The 27,131-nt window shown below is 45.5% G+C and overlaps 1 long non-coding RNA gene across 1 annotated transcript in view; it reads left to right on the forward strand.

Annotated features, from left to right (window-relative positions):
• The first annotated feature begins 215 nt into the window (after positions 1 to 215).
• Positions 216 to 27,131, forward strand: part of LOC110348407 (uncharacterized) — a 36,929-nt gene continuing 10,013 nt past the window's right edge. The window contains exons 1-2 of the long non-coding RNA XR_002393622.2: positions 216 to 1,126; positions 9,696 to 9,809. This is a non-coding gene — a long non-coding RNA (uncharacterized LOC110348407). The remainder of the gene's footprint in view (positions 1,127 to 9,695; positions 9,810 to 27,131) is intronic.

The following is a 27,131-nucleotide window of genomic DNA, read 5'->3' on the forward strand; positions in this document are numbered from 1 at the left end:
CCAGAAGGTCCCAGAGGTTATTTGGCTCAAACCACCGACTTTGGCATTGAGGTAACCCAGGTTGGCCGAGGGAAGTTTAACCTGCTTTTGGTCACATGGCGCGTTTGTGGTCCAGCAGGCTCCGAGGTCCTCTGAGCTGCAGTTCACAGTCTTATCTTTGCTGAGCAGATTTGAAATTGCTTCAGCCTGTCCTTGTAGGTAGAGGAAGAGCCCTTGAGAAAAACAGTGACCTCAGCGTTAGGTGACCTTGGCTTTGGGATCTGGTCACTCAGTTCCTCACTTTCTTTGCCTGGATGTTTCCCCAAGCTTTCCGACAGGGGCAGAGTGACTGCTTATTCTCAGGTGACCTATCCGGGGTCAGTGGGGAGAGTGAGTTCCAGACAAGCAAGGCCCACTCTGAGCTCTCTGCTAAAGTGCCACCCCTTCCTGCTTTTGAAGGTGGCAGTTACTGGGCAACGTGACCCTGGAGGAAAGAGAAACTGTCTCAGACAGGAAGTTTTATCTTTGAGGTTATTGCAAATGTGCCGGACTCCTTCATCTAGTTCTGTCCAGATCTGCTCTGGTAGCCAGATAAACTGTTGGCTGCACGATTTCGTGAATTTATCAAGTCTAAACAATTGTCAGAAGGCAATTATCCCCCGGGAAGCCAGAGGCTCCAGATAAGCACTACCCTGCAGTCTAGTTTCAGCCTCAGACTTCGTGGTCATCATTCCCCTCCCTGAGCAGATTTTCTCCTCTTTCCTCACTGTCCTAAATTTTAAAGGGGATTTTATGTTCCAACACATTTGTTTTGGTGTTCTTTTGCCCATAGCTGAAAATAAAATCCAATGGTTTTTATAGGTGGATAAATCCTTTTTAAAGGCCCTTTTGTTATCACGACTAGGGTTTGTGAGCACTGAAACTGGGTTTTAAGGGACCAGTGAAACCTTGGAATCGCAGTTTTTTGCACCCGGAAGTGACCCAGTGACCACTTGGGACAGCCCCTTCCGTGTCTCCCGGGGACCGCGCTTGTGAGAGGTGGGCAGATGCGGTGTGGCCGCTGACCTTGGGTGGCCTCCCGGAGTCCCTGTTTCCTCATCTATCACACGGGAACAGTAATCTGGACCTCACAGCATTGTTGTGAGAGGTAAAAAACTGTTTCCCCCGTCAAGGTCCTACAGATACTCAGGAGCACAGCCAGTAGCGGCGACGCTTCCGCACCCCGCCTCCCGGAGCTTCTCCGGCCATTGCCATTGCGCTGCGGAATATTCTCCTCAGGAGGTCCTCAGGAGCCATGAAGTACAAAGTTAAGCTGCTCTGAGTCCCACGCAGCGCCTCCAGATGGTTCGAGGCTCAGTTCTGCGCGGGGACTCATGTTTATACGATGACAGGATCTATATTTTTTCTGGATGAATTAATAATCCACTTGCCATTGTATTTAGGAAAAACCAGACATCACCTCATGGACGTCTCATAGAAAGGGAGAGTCATTTCTTCCGTTCATTCTGGCAGATTTTCTATTTAGGTTTGGTGGCAGCACGAAGAGCGGTCTAGGGGGACTTTTGCCCAGTGTACGGGTGTCGTTGACCCGCCAGGAGTCCCCCCTCCCTAGGATGACCGGTCTATCCATGACTGGGCCCGAGTCCCAGGTCCCCAAGACCGGCCTCAGCCAGTCCCTGCAGCCCGCGCCAGGCGTCGTCTGGGCCTCGGACACTAGGTGGCGCCACAGGAACATCCTAGCGGCGAGGCGCGGAATTGTGTGGCTCTCCCCCGAGGTCGGGGTTGCAGGCGGTCCCCCAGGCCCGGTCCTCGCACAAGATCGCCGCTCCTCTCCCGGGAAGGCCCGAGGCTGCCCTGCAGGGCGCTGGGGATCGTTCCCAGTTGGTGCCAGGAGCCTCCAGTTCAGCGTCTGAACCCCAAAGGGCCGAGCTGGTTTGCTGCCAGTCAGTCGCCACCCCCGCCCCCTCCTCCGCCCCCCCCCCCGCCCCGTTACTAATGACTCATTTGCTTCCGGGGGTGTCGGCACCAGGCTTTGGGGTGCTGCACGCCTCCCATCCATTTTTCAGAGGCTGCAGACATCTAGGTGATGCCTGTGTCAGGGGCTCCGGGGCTGCCCGGAGAGGCCGCGTGGTGACCGTGGGGTGCGAGGGTTACCGCGCGGCTCCACCGGGTGCGCCCTGGACACAGATGTCCCTGGCCCCGCGACCCCGGGCCTGCACCTGCGGCCCACGCCGTGTCCCCTCCTCAGGATCCATAGAGGTTCCCAATTGCTTCTCAAATCGCTGACCCCTGGGAGAGCAGCCTGGGAAGCAGAGGGAAATTCCAGCTGGAGCTCAGGCTGTGAGGCCCAGGAGACCCGGACAGACCACCAAGGGCTGGCAGAGGAGAGGGCGTGGGAGGAGCAGGAAGGTCAAGAATTGGAACTCTGCCTGTGCCTTCCTCTGTCCACTGAGAGCTCTAGGACTGTGATGGTCAAGGTGCTGAACTCCTCCAGCCTCTGAGTCTTGCTCTATAAAACGGGAATACTGTTACCTACCTCATAGGCGGATTAGGAACTATTACATAGATAAAGTGCTGCCTGTCTCAGTAAACCACAGCTGTTATTGTCAAGTCTGACCCTCTGCTCTGGTCTTACTTCAGACTGATCTTGCAGAAATCAAGTCACCTGTTTTTTCCTCTTTAGGTGGGATTAAGAGAAACTTTCCCTGAGCTCTTGTTGCTTTCTTTCATTTTATGTACCTCTCCTTTCCGAGGTAGGAAGAAAGGGCAGTTGGCTTATTTTTTTCTCCTGCAGCTCTTAGAGGGATTCAAGATGTGACCAAGCCACAAGGGATAAGCTGTGACACTGGGCACATGGTCTTCTATAGTCATACAGTGGGGCTTCTTTTACAGGCTCCTGCCTTTCAGGAGATATTCTGAGACCTGGATTGGTGCTGTACCATTGCACTGGAATGGCTCTGTGTGCGGAAGCAAGTCCTCCCTGCCCGGGGCAAAGTCGGTACAGTTTGCAAAGATTTCTCATGGGAGACCTGGTAAAGCGTCCCTTTGACTAAACCAAACCAGATATTCCTCCTGCTGCTGAAAACAAAAGAGAAGTTCTGTGTTGTTCTGTAGCGTTATCCATATGCTATTAGAGACTGCCTATCATTCTTTTAAGAATTTAAATATTAACACTATCATCTTTCAGTACTCCTGTGTTTATCTTATTGTTCTCATGGGGTCGACAAGTCACTATACAGTTGAAACTAGGACATCAAAAGAGAAACTCCAGCCACCCTTCCCCCAGTTCCCAGCATCGCTCTTGGTTGCTACAGAAAGCACTGTAGGTCACCTTGCTGTTCCACAGGCAGAGCCAAAGGTCTGGGTTGGATTCCTGCCGGGATCTTTCTGAGAGCGGCAAATCCTCTTCCAGCTTGGGACTGGGAGTGTCACTGTTACTTGAGGACTGTCTGAGAGGGTGGACTGGAGCTGCCTGGGCTCATGGCTCTCCCCTTCCTGTCCCTCAGCCTCTGGTCTTTGGACCTCAGTGGAGAACAGCTTGGTTATTAATGCCTTCAGAGTGGCTGAGGCAGCCAGCCATCCCCAAGCTCGGATGACTCAGTTCAGTAATGCTCTGCGAAGGACAGCTCCTTTGCTTGCCAGCCACCTTAAACTGTATTTCATTAAAACTGCCTTAATTATTTTGAGAAGACAGCCCAATTAGAAGCTATACACAGGGTGTGCTTATGCATAGGGCTTTATATATAATACATATTTGTAAGTGTGCATGTATATATGCGCTTGAGTCTTCTCTCTCTCTCTAATATATATATTTGGCAATTTAATTACATAGAATAAAATATTGGAAAAAATACCCATGCAGCCCCTTTTCTGTGCCAGATCCAGAGTAGAGGCCACCCCGGAAGGGTTGGTGGCCTCTCAATCACTCCAGTGCGGAAGTCCTGACTCCAGCATGGAAAAGCCCTGCCCCATGGCCAGGAGCTTCTGACCTGTGTCCTCTCAGCTCCGCCCTCTTCCACACACTTCTGCCATGCCTGGGATGGGGAAGGCTGGGCAGTCTGTCCTTGAGAAGCTCAGGAGAGACATGGACTTCAGGCTTTTGTTTCTAGACAGCTTTCCTAATGAGCAAATATGTTCTCTTTAAGGAAACAAACAAACAAAGCAAAAACAACAATTCATCTGGATTTTCCTCATTTGTTTTAAATACAAACAAACAAAAGGAGAGTGGTTATTTCTGCACCAACTATTTCGAGTGCAAGTCACTCCATCGCTCGGGGTGGTTGGATGGTGCTTGTCACCATGGGACCCACAGGGCTAGTTCCAACTGTTACTCGGTAAGGCTTTTTTCTTCCCAAAATTCCCAGTGTTCCTTTAAGGCCCATTTAGCTGCAGGTTTTGTTTATTCTCCCGGCAATCAGCATTTAAAATAAGACAAACAAGCATTTTTCCTGGGCTGTGAATCCCTGCCGACCAGCCTCCACCTGCACACCTGAAGCCAACGTGTCCAATTGAATTTCTCTGTAACCTATATCCCCTTTAGAGACCTGCCCCTCCGTTCTCCAGGCTGCAAATAGAGAACTTGAGTAGGGAGAATGTAATTTTAAGAATTGCTAATGATGCTAGAAATCTGCAATGCAATTAGCATCATTGGATTTGGCGTTCTTCCGAAGGCACAAAACTCCTTGTCATACAGCAGTGGCAGCGGTGGCAAGTGGGTCCATGTGTGCCTGGGCAGCCCTGGTGCCCTGACAGCTGCTTTGCACGGAAGTGGCAGCCATTGATGGGGCTTCCTGTCCTTCCTTCTCAGAGCCCTGGCTTTTTGGGCTTGCAGTTGGATGGCTGGTTCTCATTGCTGTATAACCTTTCGGTTCAGTCTTGCAGTGGAATCGCTCTATTTTGTATGAAATTGAGAACCCATTTTTGGGAACTCATTTCGCTCCCTGAGACTTCAGTGATTCAGTTCAACCAAGGTCCCTCATCCTTGAATGCCTGGAATCTGGTGCTGTTCATCAGCACTCTGCAGTCCTGGGGACCCTCCCCAGAGCCATTGTGAGATATACTTTTCTCTCTCTGTCCCTTTAGTCTGTAATTTCTTTGTCTTCCCCACTCTTTATGGCTCAGAGGTAGCAAGAAGAGTTAAAAATAGGGATTTGAAGAGAGGCAGAGGTGGAGAGGAAAGGAGGAAGGGAGGGAAGTAGGAGGGGAAGGGGTGGAGAATATATGAATTATTGGATTAAAAATAAACCCTTACTTTTTCATAGGAAAATTGTTTTTGCTCCCTGGAAAAATGACATGGGTCAAGCGTGGAAATCATGTTAGTTGGCCCAGAGACTGCCAGATCCTGAAGACGATCTTGATCGGTCTGTTCGATGTAGCAAAGGTTTCTGCTCTGGGATACTCTTTCAAATACAGAGCCCCAAATCAGAAGCTTGTAGAGGGGAGCTTTTCTTCCAAGATTCCAGATGTGTCTGTTAGACAACACGTTATGGGCAAATTGATTTCACCCTTGGGAAACCAGAGATTTTTCAAAGTTATGTCTGCAAAGCTGGCTCATGCAATTCCCCATTAGTGCATTAAAGTGTGCCCTTATTAATTCAAACATAAAGGCAACAAAATAAGCTGTTAAATTTAAAATATAATACATATATAATGAGGAGAATGTGTGAAAGCCTTATTCAAATGAAAATACAAGAGTGTTTGAACTACTGAGGTATCTTTTGTATTGAATTATGAGCATATGTAATAGATTTAATTATTAATTTCCCCATTGTTCTATGCACACAGACAGGGTTCAAGGCACAGTCATTCTCTGGCTTTCATAGATCTAATTTGTATAATTATTGCCTGAATAAAGAATTGCTCCAATTCCTAGCTCTTTTTCTTTCTTTCCTCCTTCTAAATACTATTTCAATGCTGGATTCCAAAAGGGGAACACCTGCCACTTCTTCAAAGTCAGCTGATCATTTGGAATGATGGACGGCACGGCTGCCGATGACGTCCCCTTTCAAGTCTCTTTGTCTAAGTGAATTATCGTGCATCCTTTTAATTTTATTGAACAAATTACATTTGTCAAGGTCTATCTTTGTAAATAAATGATAACTAGAGACACATGGATGCGTATTTCTGCTGTTCAAGGGCTCTCGTTCCATTTCTGGAAGCCAGATGAACATGGAACAAAGGAGAAACTTTCCTCTAAAAGCAATTATCTTTCTGCATTCCCATCAGTATAATTATATTGCAGGGAATTTTAAGAAGCTGTAGAAGTAGAATTGAATGCTTAAAACTGTGTTTGCTGAATTGCTATGCAAAAGTTGAACAGGCTGTACTGCATCATACAAAACAGTCTAACTCTCTCCTGCCGCATTTCTATAAGTTAAAAATGTGCCTCAAGGATGGAAACGCGGCAGAGAGGGGCTGGGGTAGAGAGGCCACATTTAGGGGTGCTTGTGTTTCTTTTTCTTTTTTTTGGTACCAGGGTTCAAACTCAGGTCCTTGCGCTTTCGAGGCAGTTGGCGGAACCACTGAGCTAAATCCCTGGCCCTGTGTTTCTTGAACAGAACATTTAATGGCATTTCTCAAATGTGGGCTCTATTAGCAAGGTGACTAGGAATGCATACAATGAAACCACCCATTTCCAGTCCATTTGAGAAGCTTCTGATTTGCAGATTGTTCTCTGTCTGGAACAGATACCTGCTAGCTTATTAACTAAACCACGAATGGTGGTGGATTATGGAGAAGATGGTTCGAGAAATAACGGTAGTCGCATTACATTGCCCCGAAAGCATGCAGGCATCTGGTTCAGAGAGGTATTGAGTGTGGTTTGTGTGGCTGCTCCGTCAATACTGCATGTCAGCAAGGACCTTTCCTTTATCACTGGCTGCCCTGAGGCTGAGGGACACACACTGTAGTTGCGCAGTAAATTGTAAATCCCCTCACCAATGGCTCAGCCATGGTCTCAGTGAGAGGTGACAACAGAGAAGTTAGGACCATGGGTTAGTTTTGAGTGGCTGGTAGGTTTTGAGTTACCAGACAATTGCTGGGATAACATTGCAGTCTATAGATCTTGGAAAAAAGAAACCAAGAAGCAAGCGTGCTCTCGTGTCTGCAAGGAGGAATGAATAAAAGGGTGACTCACAAATGTCTTCAGTTCACAGGAGGCTGGGTGGCACAGTGGACAGAGCATCGGCACGGGGCAGCACTGGGTCTCCCGCCTCTCAGTGCCCTCAGATGCAAGATGCGGGGTCTGGACTGAGAGACCGAACAGCGCATTAGATGCTGGATCCAAAGTGACAAATCTCCTTCTGGGGCACTGACCTGCCATAGAAAAGTGGTGGAGGGAAGATCCATGAACTGGGATTGTGTCTATAGGGCTTTTTGAATGTACTGAAGGCAAAACTACTTTTGTTCTCTCTCTCTCTTTTTTTTTTCTGTTACTACTTTATTCTCTTAAGAAAATGAGTCTCTGTTTTCGGTGTCCAATTTCTGAGACTTTGGGATTGAGCAAGAGCTAAAAGGGATCACAGGAGGTCCCGTGGTCAGAAAGTGGAGGTCTCAGAAGTGAATTTAACACAAGGCCTCGCCTCAGGCTGAGGTTACCGAAAAGCCTCCTCTGTCAAGAGAAAGAGAGAGGTGTGGCCGACTTCCGGTTCAGCTCGGCTCACTAAGCCAGTAGTGGCGGGGGCAGGCAGAGAGCCAGTGTGTTCTGCTTAGGATGGGGTCCAGTCTGTCTAGAAAGTGTTGGATGCTCTGCCTGGCACGAGGGGCTCGTGGTCTCTGCTACCAGGACCGTGTGTCATGAGTGAGGCCAGGGGGAGCATTGGTGATCACAGGACAGGGCAACAAGGGCCATGACCGATAGTTCTTGGGGTGGTCAGAGAAGGCCAAGGAGGAGCAAGCTTGAGTTGATGCAGTCTGATTAAAAGGGGTAGAGGGATGGTAATAGAAGGAAGACCATGTGAGGCCCAGGGACACAAAGTACACAGAAAACTTAAACCCTAGCCTTCTTCATCTGGATCTGCAGAGGCCTGTCCATTCTGTAGAAGAATAATTATGCTGTTTTACTTTTTAACTTAAAAATACGTTATCTGTTCTAAAAAAACATTATAAATCTCAGGCCGAGAGTCTGAATACTCCTGATAAATTTCAGAGTATTAAACTGTTGCTGAGCCAACAGCAATGATTCAGATGACTCAACAGTATGGGTTAGAAAGGCACCCAAGGGGCCAATGGCTCAGCCACTCCCAAAGTCTTGCAGCACAGAATAGCATCAGAAAGCTTGTGTCTCATGGTGCTGGGGTGAACCAGCTTTTTCCCTTGGTGCACAGCCCCAACAAACCAGAATGGCTGCCAGACGGCCCAGGGCACTAGAAGATGAACAGTCAGGGAAGTCCGGAGGCTGAAATCCTTTAAATGCAGGGCTTCACCTCGTAGGAAAGGACAGTGTAATAAGACTAATCAAGACCACCACTGAGTAGGCACTGAGAACTGAAATCACTGGCAAGGTCCTGGGCCTGATGATGGGTCTGAGGCCACAGGCACAGAGAGTGTGAGGGAACTTGCCATGAAGGCCTGTGGTAGCAGCACATGCACACTGATCGCCAGTCTATGTACCCTAGGATGTCTGGTATGGCCCTTGGCAGCTGAGCAATGGCTGGAAGAATGAGGAGGACAAGGGCTGGTCCTACAGGGTTTGATCTGCAGTAGGTTCAGGGAGGAAAGTGAATCAAGAAGTCTGATTCAACCAAAAGGCACTAAGCGATCAAAGAGCTTTCGGTACTAACACGGTCTCCCTCGGTTCCATCATCATCATTCCAGGTGCTCCCAAGGTACAGAAGGCTCCTTGTTGTGTGTTTGCTGTGCACGGCACGACTCTTCCTAATGGTGCTCCCTTTCCCCTGTGGCATTGCTCTGTTTTCACACAGTCCCTCTCCATAGTAACAGAAGCTTCCAACCAGTGGAAACCTCACCCATTAAGCTTTAGTGTGTCTTCAAAACATTTTAGTATTGGTTTAGTGAGTGTGAAGCAGCTTCCCTTGGACTCCAACACTTCAAGAGATTCGTGTCTGCCTTGTAATCCAGAGGGGCAGTGCCACAACCCAGCACATTGCAGCACCCACATTTCCACCTTCCTTTGCCTATCTCACCAAACATCATGATGTCCTTCGTGGGAAGGCTGTGGGGAATTTCTGTTTCAGTTTTTATATCTTGACTTGGCAGATTGAACAAGAGACATCGTTCCCTTCAAAAAAATTAAAACTGTAAGTTCAGTGGGTGGAATCTGCTCCATTGAGTACCCACACAGAGAACCGAGGGAGGCTTGTCATGTTGCTCTGTCCAGGGAGAAACCCAATGGATTATGCATCCTTTCTGAGACCTTCCTGGTGTTAAGTTCTCTAACTTCTGTCAGCAACCAGGAAACTATGTATACATTCATGTTATAATCATGATGCAATATTTTGGCTATCCCAGAGAAATAATGTTTATTTCTTAATAATTTTGTTAACAGTACTTAAATAGGCACACCAGTTTTGTTTGTTTGTTTTTTTTAATGTAAGAGCCATGAATCTTGAGCCTTTTATGAAGCCCATTTGGTTTGTGTAAGGGGGGAGGAGGATGAGTATTAAACATCAGAAAGTCTTGATGTGCAGTAGATACAATAGATGAGATACTGATTGCAATAAAACCATGACAAGTGCTGTTGTCATTTTCTTTTGCAGACAGAGGATTTGCAATATAACATCTAATGCCTGCAACAAACTGGATAATTGCCTTGAGCAAATATTAGGATAAAGAACTCCATGATAACAAACCACAACGCATATTCACAATGGGTGAGATGAATACCATTCAGGAGATTTTGATATTAGCCCCTTGTAAGAGAATTGTTAAGTGTTATGACTTGTGTTTAGATGTCCTCATGCAGTCATAGGTGGATTTTTCAGGTGTTCCTAAATCTAGAGTGTATGATGCTAGGATTGATTCATGGTGCAATGCTAGGATTGAGGGCACTGGGATTAAGGGTGTGAGTGCTGCCCACCTTAAGTAGCCTGTATAAGACATAAGGGATAGAAAGAGCTGTGGTCATCCCTTGTTGCTTTGCTACCTTCTGTCTGCCATGAACTGTTTCTCCTCTGTGATGGCCCTCTGCAATGCCATCCTGCCTTGGAGCCAGCTGATTATTGACTTAAACCTCCATAAACTGTGAGCTAAATTTAAAACCTTTCCCCCTTTAACTTTGAGTGTCAGGTATTTTGTCTCAGCAATGAGAGAAAAATAACTAAAACAGAATTTGGTACCAGAGAAGTGGGGTCATTGCTGTGACTATACCTGACTGTGTGGTTCAGGAGCCTTTGGGACTGGCTTGTGAGAAGTTTAGAAAGATTTGGAGATGCTAGCTGAAAAAGTAGGTGGACAGCTTAGGACGCTCTTGATGGGAAATTCTGGTCAGAGTTCAGAGGACCAGAAGGCTGACAGAAATCCTGATGGTAAAGACCCAGACTCTGGAGGCTTCTGATGGGAAGAAGGACTGCATTGGCTGTCAGACTCCAGATAATGTGTGTTATACCTTGGCAAAAAGTTTGTCTGCACTTTGCTCATGCGCAGAGACTTTGCCTGAGACTGAGATTAAGGGCGGCAGACTAATTAATCTTACAAAAGAAATTTCAAGATAGTTTAATGTTGAGGTGGTAGCATGGCTACCATTGGGGGCTTTTAGCCAGATTTATGTTGAGAATCAAGAGCAGAGTAAAGAGGCCAGAAGATATAAAATGTTTTGAATTTGACCAGAGAGGAAGCTCCAGTAAAGCTGTGGACTGCAAAGATAGAGCAGAGGAGATCTTGATTGCTGAGAAGGAGCAGGAGGATAGAAAAGATGGCTTAAGAATGTCACAAGAACCAGCAGGCCTCCACCCTTTGCAGACTCAAAATTGCAAAAGTGAAAGACTTTGCTTTGACAAGAGAGCCCCAGAGCACCATGTTCCAGAATGGTGGCTGCCTAGGGAAGTAGTTCCTCAGGATTTGGTTCGTAGGCATTCAATCCCTACAGCCAAGAGAGGAAGAAGCCTGGCTGCTGCTCCAGCTGGTAGCAGACCTTGGCATCATCCACATGGTGCTGGTTTTAGGCATATGCAGAATGCAAGAGTTGTAGGGTCAGGAAGGCTTCCATCCAGATTTTAGAAGAAGGCCTGGGAGGCCAGGCAGTGTACCCCTGAGAGGCAGTGTGTGGAGCTGTGGGCGTGAAGCCAAAGATGCAGTGGAGGCCCCAGAAGGTTGGAGCAGCCAGGAATGTGGATCATCCAAGGAAAGCTGCAAGAAGTGAGCAAAGCCAGGCAAAGGAAGAAACCTGGGAGCTATAACCACCAACAATGCCACAGGAGTGGAGCCACCCAAGCCCTTTGGAGTTCACAACTTGCCACAGATTGCTGAGGATGCTGGAAGTGTAACTGTGGGATTTAATGTTTGCTGAATTTTGGTCTTCCTCTGTTCCCATTCCTTGCTATCCCTATTCCTTGTGACTTTGGGAATAGAAATGTCTGTTTTATGCCATTGAATGTTGGAAGGGTTTGACTTTCTTTTTATTTGTACAGGGCTTCCCGGCTAAGAGTTTGCCTCAAATCTCAGAGGAGACTTTGGACTTGGACTTTTCAGCAATGCTGAGACTGTTAGGACTTTGGCAACTCTTAGAGATGGACTAAATGCCTTTTACATAAAGGGATGTGCATGAGTCTTTAGGGGCCCAAGGCAGAATGTTATGACTTGTGTTTAGGTGTCCCACCGAAGTCTCATGTGGTCATAGGTGGGTGTTTTCAGAGGTGACTGGATGTGAGTGTGTGACTCTGACATTGATTCATGGTGCAATGCTAGAATGGAGGGTGCTGGGATTAAGGGTATGAGTGCTACCTGCTGCTGGTTAAGATATAAGGGGTAAAAAGCTGTGGTCATCCCTTGTTGCTTTGCTATCTTCTGCCCACTATGAGCTGTTTCTCCTCTGTATGCCTGTCTACCATGCCACCCTGCCTTGGAGCCAGCTGATTATGAACTGAAACCTTTACAAAATGTGAACTAAATATGCCTTTTGTCTCAGCAACTAGAGAAAAGTAACTAAGACAGTAAGGTAGTGGCAGCATCTGATTTTTAGGTGGGTAGATATTGATGAAGGATTTAAAAATCATGAAGGATTTTTAAATCAATCTGTGGCTAAATGTAGTGGCTTCAAATCACCCATTGCTTTGGACTCTGGTAGGGAAAAGCCATTGTGGTGAAATAGAGTACAAAACAGGAAGCACAAGGCTCTCCTATTCCTTGTTCCAATCCTATTCCTGCTCTTTAATTGCTCTGAGTCTTAAGCTGCCTTTTCCTGGAGCTACAGAGCATCCTACATCTCCCTGGAGTTGGGTCCTGCTGCCCTCCTTACAGAGCAGGTGAGGCCCAGGTAGGTGTGAAACTTGGGAGAGACCTGGTTTGCTGCCATCTTAGATGTCTCAGAGGACCTCAAGTCCAGCTATGGCCAGGCCCAGGGACAGGGAGCCTGCATCTCAGCCCCTGGGTTTCTCTGAAACCCTATGGCTTTGCAGACAGGGCAGCAAAGAAAAGAAGTTACCCTCGTGTTGAGGTCAGGTTTTGCAAGGGAAATAGATGTAATACAAGACACCTAATTTATAGGGTTATTTTGTAATAATCACCCAAAAAGTCAAATCCCACAGCAATATTGCACACAAGCCCAGCTGAAGGGCTAGACCCCAAGGCAATGTCCTTCATGAGTCCTGCCAGACGCCTAGAGCCCATGGCAAAGTCTCGTGCTTGTCTGAATTGAGGATCTTCACAGGGAAGGCCCAGAGGTCAGTAGTGGAAGCTAGAAAGCCTGAGCCAGTAGGGTGAAGGATTTCTACCAACAGGCTGAGGGATCTATACTGGAGCCAGAAAGTGATGCTCATGGTGAAGATCAGAGCTCCCCTGATGAGAACAGCAGCCATTCCCAGTGACTGCGAGGACCTGAGCTCCTCCTACAATTCTTGAACAGCCAAGTTTGCATCAGAAAAACACCTGTGGCAAGTTTCTCCAGGAAAATCAACAGCCAACTATCTTCCCCTCCAGTTCTCTCTTTATACCATTGGCAACAATCCTCAGGTGGGTCCAAACCACACTGATTCAGTTCAGCTGGGCGTTCCAAGTTGATCATTAGTTAATCCACCTCACCTGGGTTTCCCGATGGTCCTCAGACTGGAGTGTGGTTGAAAATCCACCAGGAGGCACTGGCAATGAGGGAAGTGTGGTTCCCAGACACAGCAGGACAGGAAGAGCGAGTGGTGCTGGGTCACAGGTGTGTGTTTCCACCTAACTGGAGTGTGGGAGCTGCTGGGCAACATAGTATTTGTAACATGCAAAGCAGATGGTTAGGAAATTTTCAGTTCTGATTTTTGACTGTGCGAACCCAAAACATTCCAACAATATATTAATGTCAGCTAAATTGTCATAGCACAACATCATGGTTATTTTATTTTATTGGCAGTACTGGGGATTGAACCTAGGCCTTCACACTGAGCTACAACCCCTGCCCCTTTCCAAATTTTTCATTTTGAGACAGGGACTCAATAAGTCACTAAATTGCCCAGGCTGGGCTCAAAGCTGTGATTGTTCTGCCTCAGCTTCCCAGAGTGCATCACGGTATTTTGAATGCCTCCTTTGAGCCACCCATAGAGTCTCTGTATTGGTGGAAAAATGTTTTCCTACAACTATAATGAATTTTCATGCCTGGGTCTTTTTTGTTTCATGTCCTTACAAGTGACGATGACAATGATGATGATAGTAGTGAACACTTAAATAACGCTAGGCACTAAGCTCGTTTTAAATGTTAACTCATTTAATCTTCATAAGACCCCTGTAGGTAGGTACTCCTATCATTCCCATTTCATAGATAAAGAAAATAGGCATAAATAGCAGGTCACACTTTAGTAAGTGGTGGAGTGGGATTCAAACCCATATACCTGGCTTTATCATCAGGGCTCTAGTCATTTTGCAAAAGTGTCCTTCATTTCCCCTTTTCTTAAATGGCACAGGAGAGCAAGCCAGAACAGTGATCTAAAGCATCAAAGGTTATGAAATATCCTGTTGATTACAAAAAAGGTCTGTGTACAATTCACATTTTCATCCACACAGTCCAAGGAGCTACTCATTTTCATTCTTGTGTAGATGCAGTTAAATATTTGTTGACCATCTACCACCTTCTGTGCCTCCACACTGAGGATAAGACCAAGGCAGTCATGGTTCTTGACTTTGCATAGCTGCCATTCTGGAAAGTTAACAAGTTAAAGAAGAACATGTGATGAGGGCTATGTTAGATGGAAGGATAGACAAGTGATAGGTAATATTTATTGAGCATTTTGCTGTGTGTTGCAGGGTACTGTTCTCAGTGCTTTGTATGATTCTCTTCTTTAATCCTGGTGGCTTCCCCATGAAGCAGGCACTGTTTGATTCCCATTTTAGAGGTGAAAAAAATGGAGGCACATAGGTTATGTAATTGCTGAAATACACAGCTGAGTAACAGTGGAGCCATGGCCACGAAAGAGCACATTTGGGAGGGTTAACCAATTCTAATCCTTTGGTGAGCAGTCTCATTGAGATAACTGAAAAAAGAGAGGAAGTATTTAGGAGGCATTTTCAATGTGCAAAAGGGATGGGATGGTGCCTGGTGGTGGGTACAAACAGACAGGAGTAAGATAGAGCACTTGCGTTGAAGGAGACACAATTCAGGAGCCATTAATACTCCTTTAATACTCTATTAAGTATTCATGGGTGTGGAAGACTAGAATTGCTTCCTGTTCTCAAATTGATATGCATTTAAACAGAGGCGTAGGCAGGCACAATAGCTGGCACAGTACTGGTAAGTACACAGCATGAGGGAGTGAAGAGAGGGTGGCCTTACAAAGGGAGCAGGTTCTACTGCTAGATTTCAGTTCATCCTAGCTATGTGACCTCGACCAAACCTTGGATTTTAGAACATTAGACCAAAGATCCAGAACTCTCCTTTTGTAGGTAGAAAAACGGAAGTCCAGAAAGTTGTCACTAGCTAGAGAAATATTTGAAAACCGACAAATTACGTGATTCAGGTGTCCCTTTCAACTCCTACGATTTACGAATCTTTACTTGTCAATGGTTTTTGAATTTTTCAATATTTAATGTATGTGTTGGGGTGTAGGCCTGCAGTGGGTTAGGAAACACAGCACCTTGAAGGTTTCCTAGTCAGTGGAAGGACTTTAAAGGTGGAGCAGAAAGCAGCACAGAAAGCACAGCAGGGCTGCTCCCTGCTTTGGGGATGTTTTGATGGTGCTTAGGGACCTGAGGCAGAATGGAGGGATGGCTAGAGGCAGAGTTAGCCAGGATGCAGGAGGGATTATGCAAGGAAGAGCGGGGGATTTGAGAGGTCTGGGAAATAGAGGAGGCAAGGACAAAGGGAATGTCTTCTCCCCTCCTCCCCGCTTCTTCCTTTTCTTGGAGACAAGATCTTATTCTTAGTCTAGGCTAGCCTCAAACTCCTTATGTAGCCCAGGGTGGCCTTGAGCTCATATTTCTCCTGCCTCAGCCTCCCAAGGGCTAGGATTATAGGCATGTGCCACCCATGCCTTGCTTGTTTTCGTAGGTTTAAATCCTTTTCTTATTCATCAGCACATAACTCATGTCTTCCCGTCAATCCTGTGTAAGTGTACCTTGGGCTTCTTAATTGTGCTTGGTTGCTTTGGGCAAATGGATGGGAAATATCTAAGGCCAAGTTCAGGAAAGTGTGGGTGAGGACAAGGCCCCTGAAGCTTCCTATGTAAAAGCAGAATTTGTATTGTCCACCTTCCCAGCCAACAGTTTTTGGTGCTGGGAATTGAACACAGGCCCTCAACATGTACTAAATATACTCTCTACCCACTGAGCTACATCCTTTGGCTCCACGCAACCAACACTTAACATTCATCTGAAATGTTTATTTCTTCAACAAGAATCATCTTAGGTTTGAGCTCTCTTCTGCTAGAATTGGGTGGCAAGAATGCTGAGAGAAGGGAGAGTTTCCCATTTCTTTTTAGACAGTGAGTATATCCTGAGTGTCGTCAGTAATGGAGCCTGGAGAAAGAGGAAGAAATGGGGAAGGAAGAAGGAGGGAAAGAAGCAAAGAGGCATGTGGTAAAAGGCATCTGGGTACTACCTGGCAACTCCAGTTCCTTTGAGCTAGCCATTTTTCTGGTTGGAGTTTTTCCACCTTGGTTTCTTCTTTTCCCCCCCAGCCCCAGTCAACTATGGCTGTAATTCTAAGCATAGCCAATATGCAGATATTGAGAGGATCCCAGAAGTCATCTGTCCTAAGAATGCGTCTTGGCCACACTCTCCTGTCTGCAACCATCAGGGAGGCACAGAGGCGGAAGGCCTATCACAGATACTTTAGGGACAGTTACTATAAAGCAGGTTGGGGAATGATGCTCTCTTCTGGAGGCCTTCACCTTATGCCACGAGTATATTACCTGAAGAGCGAAATACAGGTATTTCCTCAGAGTGCCACTACATTTTAGAGTGTTATTTGACTAGTATATAAATGATATTTGGGCCCGGGATTTAGCTCAGTGATTTTGCCGCCTGCTGCACAAGCTCAAGGACCCGAGTTCGATCCTCAATACCAAATAAAATAAAATAAAATAAAATAAAATATATTTGGTGTAATAAAAATTATGCCAGGATTGGAATCTGAAGATGTAGGTCTGAGATCTGGCTCTTTTTACTTCCTAGCTACAGCTAAGTTGCCCGCTTCACAGTAAACTATGAAGTTGTGCACATGTTAGTTTGTTATTGTTACCTAGCAATGCTGAAGGATTGTCCTTGTCTAGGTTCCAGTTCAATAACCAGAGTCTGAGTAACTGCAGGCTTGGCAAGTTCATTCACAACTGAAGGGTGAAATTAGGTGATAAGGGCTTTACTATGGATTTTGTTTTGAAGACCTAAGGCATCTATGCACAATTTCCCTAAATGATTTCCCTGGGTGGTAACTAGCAATTCCTTCTTAGCAGGGATTGGTCATATATTTAATATCTTCTTTTACCACCATTCTGTTTCAGGTGTTCCTGAAGGCTGGGTTCTCTTAACAGTACCTTTTTCTCCCACGGACTCAGCCACAGGGGCTTCTGAAGTGTCTTTTCATCTCAGGCCATTTCTGGCCTCCATCTCCCTAACCTGACCCCTGCCTTGCCTGGGCCCCGCAGCTGGCCTGCCTCGGCTGGTTTCAGTTCTTGCTCTTCATCTCCTTGGACTTGATGCTCCCATCTCCCCTTTGCTTCTCAGAACCTGTGCCCTTCCCATTTTGATCACCAGAGAGGGAAAGCAGGGTTCTGGGTCTCCAGTCTCACTTTGGAGCAGGTTGCTGGAGGAGATGGTTTCCTTCCGCTGGAGGAGGTCTGACCACAGGTTCCTCCCATGATCCTCCACATGTCCTGATGTGTACTTTCTCATGTCCTGGGTGCTCTGCTTTCACTATAGCTTCTGTTCTTCCTGCTTCATTAGACAGTCTCTTTGAAGCTTCCCGAGTCCCACGTTACACTCACTATGCTCAGGGGGGAGACCTGAGTCTTGTTAGGCCCAGTTACTCCTGGGAGCTGACTTTTTCTAGCCTACATTCACTGCTGGCCTCTGCTCACCTACACTGTCTTTTTAGCTTGCTTTTTTTCTGCAATCTACTTCAGACCAATCTTTCCCTATGACCACTTGTGCCTAAAGGACTGTCTTGAAACTTCAGGTCTTTCAGGGAAACTCGCTTTGACCTCAAGGACAACTTTTATAACAATCGGGGCCACCTGACCTTCTGGCTTTGTCCCCATCTTTGTTCGCTTTGGTCTCTGCTGAGCCTGGGGGCTCATGATCCCCATTTCAGATTCCCAGGGCTGGTCTCCATACCCCATCTATGTTCCCTGGAGCTGGGACTGTGAAACAAGTGCTTCTGAACAAGATGCTGCTAGAAAGCCCATCTCCCCCAGAACAAGGGACCCCTTTTTTCTCTAATAGCTCTGAAACGTATATACCCCTCCCCTCACAGCTGTGTGAAAAGAAGCCAAATGCCCATTCTTAATGTGCAACAACTGAGGCTCACGTGCAAACTGCTGTTATCTCAGCAGGAGGGCAATTTGCAACCATTTAAAATCCTTTCCCTCTTCCCTTCCCCTCCCTGTACGGTTATATACGCACACCAGTCCATATTTATTAGTGCAGATGGTGAGAAACTCGTCATTGAAAGGGCTTAGAGCGCAGAGGGAAATGGATTCTTGGCCTCACTCTGGCCTTATAAACAAGAAGGCTTGAATGATTTTAGGTTCCTGATTCTTACCTCAAAAGAGCACAGTTTGCTTCTCTCCAAACACAAGAGGTTGTAAATTGGTAATTCATCTCAACCAAAGGCCACATGATGAGCAATTGTAGAAGTATTTTTTCTTGTTGTGCAAAGGAGGAGCCAGACATCTGAGTGTGGGTTCCAGCTGGTATTTGCCTTTCACCACTTGCAGCCCAAAGGCACTGTCTTGGCCAGCCCTGGGCTCTGCGCACCTTCTGCCGCGTCACCTGCGTCACTAGCCTGGGCATCGCCAGGGTAAAAGTCAGCTTCGCATTGCCTTGTGACTCCTTATTTTCTCAGGTAAAAAATAAATCAGTTCTAATAAAAAAATATTTATACTATATTCTTTATTGTCAGCTAATCCTGCCCGAACTCATTAAATAGTGTGTGGGTTATTTTCTGTCAGTGAAATTATCAAAGACATTTTTCAGCAGGGGCACCAGGAAACACATATGCTTCAATGCCAACTAAAACAATAATGAGGAAATGTTATGATCAGACTTGACCAGATGACCCTGCCCATTTTAGATTAGTTCTTAATTTCAGCACAAGGGTCATCCTGTGAATTCTTACAAGAAGTCACTGCTCGCCACTCACAGGAAAAAGATGTGACTTATTAGAAAACTCACTGTACTCATTGCAGTTAATGAGATGTGGAAAGCTTTGTAATTTGATTTGCTGGGCCATATGCTGTAAAGGGATACTGCTGATTTCATTCCTCCGTATTTAATTTAAGCAATATGCAATACCTTCTTCATATGGCTACTTAAATAATAAAAATTAACTTGGGGTATAAAAAATACACCATTGTGGGGTTTATGATTTGGTGTGGTTCAGTTTCATGTGTTTTGCATGGAAACATCTGTAAGTAATGTGTGCTGGTCTAATTTTAAATCCCGCCAAATATTTTCCATTTAACATTTGGTTTAACTGACGAGCTTGGCGAGGTGGTTGGTAGAGCTGTCGGTAACAGATATGTACGGTGTTCCCAAGGCTAGGGACCCCCCTTCCTCTTTTAAATGGAAGATAACAGTAATTCAAAACTTGTTTTTTGACCTTTGTTTTTACATTTCAGTGAATATAAATGTCAGTTCAGAATGTAGCCACTTCTATCCCTTGAAGACCCAGCTGCATTTTAATCTGGTACCCCTAAAAATAGTTACCTTGGTTTTGACTTTTGCTTTAACATCTGTGAGCAAGGGCAGGATGGAGAGCTCACTGTGGGAAGGGAATCCTTCAGAACAGGGTCCCCGCTCCCTTCTGGAGGGAGAGGCAGGGACAGGACTGAAAATGTGCCTGTGTCTGGTGGAAGGTCCAGCTTCTCCAGAAGCTCTGAGAATCTACATCCTCATTGTATTTTTCTACCATTAAAAAATTATATATTTTTTGGTAACTCTTAGGGGAAGTCCAGGCGCTCTGATCTATCCAGGGATCTGGTCAGAGGCTGAGCTATAAAACCATCAAGCCAAACCTCTCCTTTCTCCACTTGGTAGGATTACCAGAAAAAGCAGAGGGTCGGGAGTCAGATTCCAACTTCAGATAAACCACAGTTACTTTTTAGCACACGTCCCATGTAACAGACTGAACACTTACGTGTGGTTTATCTGTACTTCACTCCTAACTAGGAGCCCTGCACTGTATTTGCTAAACCTGACAACTGTGCCGCCAGAGTCAGCCGGGTTTGCTGACTCCATTCCACAGGCGGCCACCGAGGCTTTCTTTCAAGGTTGTTGACTTTGGTGGCTGACAACATGCAAACAGCGCGAACAGGCGGGCCGGGCCGGTGGGCAGAAGCCATTAAGAGCCACCTTGGGGGGCCGGGTCCCCGGAGGCCCTGCTGCTCTGTTGATCACGGCGCTGAGTCGCCAAGTCTCAGGCGGGGCCTCGGGAGGCGCTGACTCAGCACCGGGGCGGGGAGGCTGCGGGACCCCCAGAAACACAATGAAACAGTTTGCAAGACTGACTCGAAAATTTTAAGAGTGCGTGCGTGCGGGCGTGCGTTTGTGTGTGTGTGGGAAGAGAAACTTGAGGGGGAAGTTAACAAATGGCGAGGTGTGGAGTGAAACCTCAGGGAAACTGTTGGTTTTGCTTCAAGGGAATTGAATTGTGAAACTTGCAGTTGCGAAATTTCACTCGGTTGATTCTGGTGAGAACTGAAGTTGGTTTTAATTGTCAATTAAAGCAAATGGTGCTTGGGTCCCTGGGATCTGGGGAACCTCGAGGCAGCGCTGGCCTGGGCAGCGGCCAGGAGGGGCAGGGTGGCGGGGTGACAGCGCCGGCCGCTGGGGGTCAGGATCAGCTTGCAGAGTGGCCCTGCCTCGCTCGGCTGTCGGGGAGGAGGCGGCGGGGCGAGGGAGCCCGGAGCCAAGGCCACCTCCCAGAGCCCCTTGGCAGCGCGTATTTGTAAAGCAACTCGAGGCCCTTGCTCGAAAGTTAGGTACTGAATTGCTTTCATGAGTGGGGCAGGCTTGCCGGTGACAGCACTTTGATAACAAGAGAAGTGTGGCCCTGTTGAAGATTTTATGTAAAAGGAAATGATTCATTTGAATTCACAAAGAGTCTTTAAAAGGGAACAGACAGCCAAGCCCTGGATTTTCTCCCGTATGACTTGTTTCTTCGAACTTCTTTAAGAAAAATAAATAAATTAAAAAGAAAAACTACCCCGAATCTCCAAATAAAGTTTAGAGTTTTCGTTTGTAGCTATTTGCTTCAGATCAAGGTTGCCTCCTTGTTAACCCTAGGCTGCAGCCACAGAAAATTAGCTTCCCCTTACGGAGGGATTAGGCACACAGAAGAGTCAGGGGGTCTCGAGAGACTTGCCATCAATGAGTTCGAAATGTTTGAAAGAAAAAGTCCTCAGTGGCTTGAGAGCTTCATGAAAACACTTTAAAAAAGAATAAAAACTGCCCTTATTTAAGAGCTTTGGAGATCCAACTATAAATCCCCTTTCTTTTCCCAAGAAGACCACTCATTCACTTTTTGTGACTTTAATGCTTAAAGGGGTTCAATTCCTAAACAGCAGCCTTACGACCGACTGGATGAGTTTTTGCAAAGACCATTTTTTCCCCCTAAAGCCTCCAATTTCTGGTCCATTTGGTGATGGTACATTGAAGAGAGACTCCACGTCTTTCTCAGAAACTGCACGAGACGAAGTTCTGGTGCTTTCGAGGGAGCTGAGGTGGCTGAGGTGGCAGGGCTGCTTGGACCAAATGATGTAAAGGGCTCTTGGACAAACCGCTTCCAGACTTAAAGATGATCTATTTTGGATGTTTATTCACTCACTTATTCAACCAACATTAATTAAGTACTTTCTGCACCTGTCCAGTGCTAGGTGCGAGGATGTGATGTCTAATAATGGAGTCACAGTCTCCCCATACAGAGCGTGTGGTGTGGTGGGGAATCCCAACAGGTGGAGTCAGCCTTCTTTCTCAGTACTATTGGAATAGGATAGCATTCTATCCTATTGGAAAAGGCGCTTGGCCTCTTTTTCATTTGTAAGCTGAGGTTGGTCAATATGGTTTTATAAACAAGTAATAGCAACCAAAGACCAATTGAATTCTCCAGTGGCAGGTGTCCATCTTTGATGGCCTACTGCTTCCTTTTCCGTGTAGCCCATCTCTTCCAATGATCCCAAAGTACCTTCACTTTTTGTCACACCCTCTGCCTGTAACCCTACAGGACAGAATGGGCTTGAGGGCAGAGAGCAAGTGGCTCACTTGTACCGTCTCACTTTCTAACCAGCTGTTTGTTGAATGGCCTGACATGGCTTTACTTTCAGAATGGGGAAACCATTCTTTTCTTTCTGGAAGGAGAAGCAGCTAGAAGTTTATTTAATCTTTTTGAGGCAACTTATTTTATTGCATTTTTAATTTCCTCTCTTGCATTAACATGACCCTTTTCACTGGCTTCCCACGCCTGGTGCTTAATTACTTATCATTAGCAATGTACACGGGGGCCTTGCTGCATATTTATAAATGTGATCATTAGTACATGGAAAGACAAAGGCTTCTTTAAGACTGTCATTAGTTATTCTGTTTTCATGGAAATGTTCATTAGGAGAAACTACCCACCTGGTTAAATAATTATAATTAAGAATTGGTAATCTCCTTTGCATTTTTAACTTGATCTTCCGTCTGTTTGTATGAAGCTAAACAAGTCTTATTTGGCCAGTATTCATTCCTTTTCTCCAGAATTGTCAACAAACAGACTATGTTTTTAACCTATAGGTGCTGACTGATTTGCAGCATGACAGATACAATTTTTGTAATTCAGCAGTTCATCTCCAAATCCATTAACCAGCCATAGAATGGTGAGTCATATAAAGGAGTCATAGGATCTCTGGTTGCTTTATTTGCTGGACTTTTGTCAGTGGTGCGAACTGAACTGCAAGCCTCCAACCAAGCTTTGCCAAGGGTCCTCTTAAGCTCTTCTACCACAGAGACACCAGCTGGGTGGCCACAAGCCACTGTTCCTTTGGGTGTCCCAAGCAAGACAAGTGGCAGTTGGGATGGTGTGTTTGGATGTCAGCTTCTGAGTCTTGATATGTATTTGACAACACAGCAGTGTCATAGCCATGGCCCTGCCAATGCCTAGGCAAATTCGGTCCAACAGCAGTCTTCAAGTGGCTAGCAAATGGTCATTAGGTCCATCCATGGTTACGTGTCAGCTGAGCTGAAACAAACAAGTTGACAGAAATATAATAAAAGAAACACGGTCATGCTGCCACCCACTCCCCTCTGCCTAGACTGGTCCACAGCGAGCTGCCACCCTGGACTGATGAGAATTTGCCAGCTATAAACTACAACTGTGGGAAACGCTGGGTAGGGGCATAAATATCATCTGTAAACAATTAGGCAGCCACTGCTCATTCAGTGCCGTTCTGAGAAGCTAAGGAAGTCTGCAATCAGTTATATCTCCAATTACCATAAAAATATATTAGCCATTCATTCATTTATTAATGATTCATCAGTTAACCACACATAATGAGCAAATAATTAGCAGTGCTGTACGGTTGCCAAAATTGAAGAAGTGTTGGCATTTTAAAGATGAAAGGTTGCATTTATGCAAAAGTCTGGTGATGATAAAGTTAATATAGAAGATAATTATAAAAGTGGCTGTCCTGTATTGCAGGATGAGGTACCACAAAACTTGCCTAATTGAACTGAAATTAATATTCTTCCAAAGTCTGTGTGTTGCCACACACAAACTGCTGGATTTCTCTTGAAGATCTCCCTTCAGTAAAGTGCACCACACAACACAAGTTAATAAAATGCCAGACAGCTAGACTGTGTTCTTTGTTTGCTTGGTTCAGGGCCTCGTGGAAAACAATAAATTGCATTCATGTCAGCTGAGGCCCATCCCTTTGCTAATTACCGTTTGGTGCTGAAATGACTTCTGTGAAATTGGGAGCACGAGGAAACGTACAGCCATACAAGGGAGGCTTTTCAGAGTTTTGCAGTAAATGTGAGATAGGCCTCAGGCACACAGATGTTAAAACAGTGAATTCCCCCACAGATTACACTAATGGAAACCCTGTCAGGGTAAGTCAAATCCGGGTCTGTGGTCAAAATCTAATTAAGGTTTCTGTACTTAAAAAGAATATGAATGCCTGGGGGTGTCGATGAATGTATAAGAAACTCACTTGTTTGTAAAATTGTTAGCATGAATAGTAAGTACCACAGGGCTGTTACCTGCGATGTAACACCTGCTTTCAGAGTCGAGCTCCACTTCACTGAACGTACTCTCGGAGCGAGGGTGATTTCAGAGGTCAGTGAACCCCGCTCAGGCCACTATGGCCTCTCATCTTTGGGGCCAAGAACAAGGCTTGGTTTGAGGTCATGGATGAAAATGGATCCTTAGAAGTCGCTCTGGAATCCCGGAGGATGCTTTACTTTGCCAGATGATCCTGCCCAACTGCCTGGCGCCACTAAGGAAATAGTTCCTGCGGAGGGTGTGGGGCCTAGCCAGATCTCCCCCATTGGGGAAACAAAGGGTCGTCTGCTTGCTGCTGGCCCTCCAGCCTGTTGGGATTGCCTCCCGGAACAGCTGCAGCGTGCAGGCGCGGCCCTGCCTCTAATAGAGGAAATGAATTTATAATGCTGCAGTCTCTTCATTTTCACCAAGCACAAATTTCCCCTTAAATACTTAAAAACAACACCCAGAGCTGGATATACCTTAAATTTCAAATAAATGAAATCTTAATCCAGTCTGTTGCCGAGTCTGAGTTGTTATTAAAGAAATAAATTTGAAACAGCAAGTGGTTTGAGAATTTTTGAATTTAATTATTTAAATCTACTTAGGGTAACTCTCATGTGCTATTTCAGTTTCCCATGGAGAACATGAATTCTAGGAAAGGTATCCCATGCAGGGCCCTGGAAATATTAACTTTCATGTACAACTGTGGGCTGAGCCGTGGAAAGACTGCCACCCTCCTCCCTGGAAAAGCAGAAGAAAACACTCTGAGATTAAAAATTCTTTTTCTGAAAAATTCACCCACGGGGTACTGAACATATTTTTCGAAGAGGGAAGACAAGCCTTCCTCTTTCAACTCTACGGTCTCTTCAGATGCACTATTTACACATCATTCTTTTGAAGTCCTTTAGAGAGCAGGTGTTCATATAGTCATTCACGGAACAATGAATGTTAGGGAGGAAAAAGTAAAGAGGAATTGTAGCTGGTACAATTTTAATGATTTCAACTGATTTTAGGTGCACTCTGGCCTAATGGGTGTGTGGGGTCTGATTTTTGACAATTGTCAAAATGGACCATTTGCTGGGGGTGTCCCACAGGCAACAGCTCCAGGCCTGAGCACTTGGGCCTTTTGGTGCCACTCCACTCCTCAGGCCTGCGGAGAATTCCCTTTTATGATTAGGGCCAGGTACCATCCTGTCCTTAGCTCTCACAGAAAAGGATTCTTCCCAGACACTACCCACCCAGCTTTTTAATGGTGTCCACACTGGGGCGTGGGAGAGGAGAGGGTGCAAGATCCAGGTACAAGTTTGTCACTAACTTTTCTCCCAGGTCCCCGGGACATGGTTATGGCAGATGATGGGTTGTTTTGGACTTGTTCCGGGGGGTTAAATTATCAGACACCTGTGAAGAATCTCACAAGAGTGTGGTCTCACCCACACAAGAGAGGCTGGAGTCAGAGAGAAGCCGAGCATCCAATTTATTTCTCTTTTGGGCTGGCCATTTGATAGTAGTCAGGACCTTCAAACTGCCAAATGGAACTTTCCCACACCCAACCCAGACTAACAAGAGGATATTAACTTGGAGTGATTTCTAGATCCAGAATTCTATTTCCCACTCAATATAAAAACTTCATGGAAGCCAAGAGTCTAAAAAAAAGCTGATCTTAGTGTGAGGCCCATCCCCACCCTCAACCTTGTCCCCAGTAAATGCAAAGGGCCATGAAAGTAGTATAATTAAATGTTCAGAAGATGAGCGAAGGTTTTATCATCTAAAAGAGCAGACATGAAGTTAGATTAGAGGTTTCCCCAGGAAGTAAGGTCCAGTGGCCAGCAGTGGCTTAGAATTCATGAGTTTTTGGGTATAAGTTTTTAATAATAGTAGCATAGACTTATAGCTGATTCTGGGCACTTAATTTTTTAAAAAGTCTACATTTATTGAATAGTTCTTCTTTTCTAGGTACAATGCTGGGTCTGAGGAATTTAGGGAGGAAAAGTCCTGGATCCTACTCTTGGAAGGCTCTTGTTTTAGCAGGGAGAGTAGCTTCCCAGTAGCATGAATCAAACCCCATGTAGCCAAATTTCTGCATCATTACAATGCCTAGCATGTAGAAACCCAATAAATGTTTGTTGAATGAATGGATCTGTTGAAAAGGGAGTGTCATGCTTCCTGTCTTTCTAAGGAGTTATTGTGTGAGTTACAAGTTAATATTTATAACTCATTTTATGCCCCTACATGCTATATGAGTATAAATTATTTAATATCATCATAATAAACAAGGGTCCTAAGCAGCCAATTAGAATTTTTTAAAAAATGAAGTTAGTGACATTTAGATTTTTTTGTTGGACAGATGGTGTAATAATGCACCTGTTGGAAAAGTAGGCACTTTGGGAAGGGACATTAATTCTGAACTATTTATAATAAAGCAAAACATTAGCTTCTTAATAAGTGTATTCATATTGTTTTCCAGGGAAGTAACGCAACTGGACACTCTGACCCTTTGAATTAGAGCTTCTGAGATGAAAAGATCTTCATTTCTCTAAGCTCTATTTACTCTGTATCCTGCAATCTGTGGATTAGTTTTTAATGCCCAATTTGTTTTCAACCTTCTCTCCCTCACCCATCTCCCTGTTCTGTATCCTTCTCTCTTCCTTGTCTCTTTCTCATACTCCATCTTCTTTCATCAAGTTGCCATTCTTCAGGATTACTGCTCAAACCACTTCTAAGCCTATTTGAACTGTAGTGTTTTGGGGTCTCCCATCCTTCCATGTCTGCCTAGATTTCCAAGCTTTCCATGATCTACCCCTGCAAATGTCATGTGTGTCTCTTGGGTCTTTATTCTTGTTAATATCTCACCTGGAAGACTTCTCCTTCTTTTACATCATTCTAAACTCCATGTGTCCATTGGCCATCTCCTTTTTGAAACTCTTTTCTCCTTCCTTGATTTTCTAAGTTCCTAATTTGGCAACTGTTTCTGCTGTACTTTGTAATCCAGACTTAGTTTCCCATATAAACACTAAGCTCCTTATAGCTAAAAGAAGCAACAGTGTTCCTTATGTACCAGGCTCTGTGTTAAATTGCACTGCATTATTATTCCATTTAATCACCATGACAACCC

Source organism: Heterocephalus glaber, unplaced genomic scaffold (assembly GCF_053883595.1).
Source record: "Heterocephalus glaber isolate CG9 unplaced genomic scaffold, H.glaber_assembly_v1.0 deba00001442, whole genome shotgun sequence".
NCBI lineage: Eukaryota > Metazoa > Chordata > Mammalia > Rodentia > Bathyergidae > Heterocephalus > Heterocephalus glaber.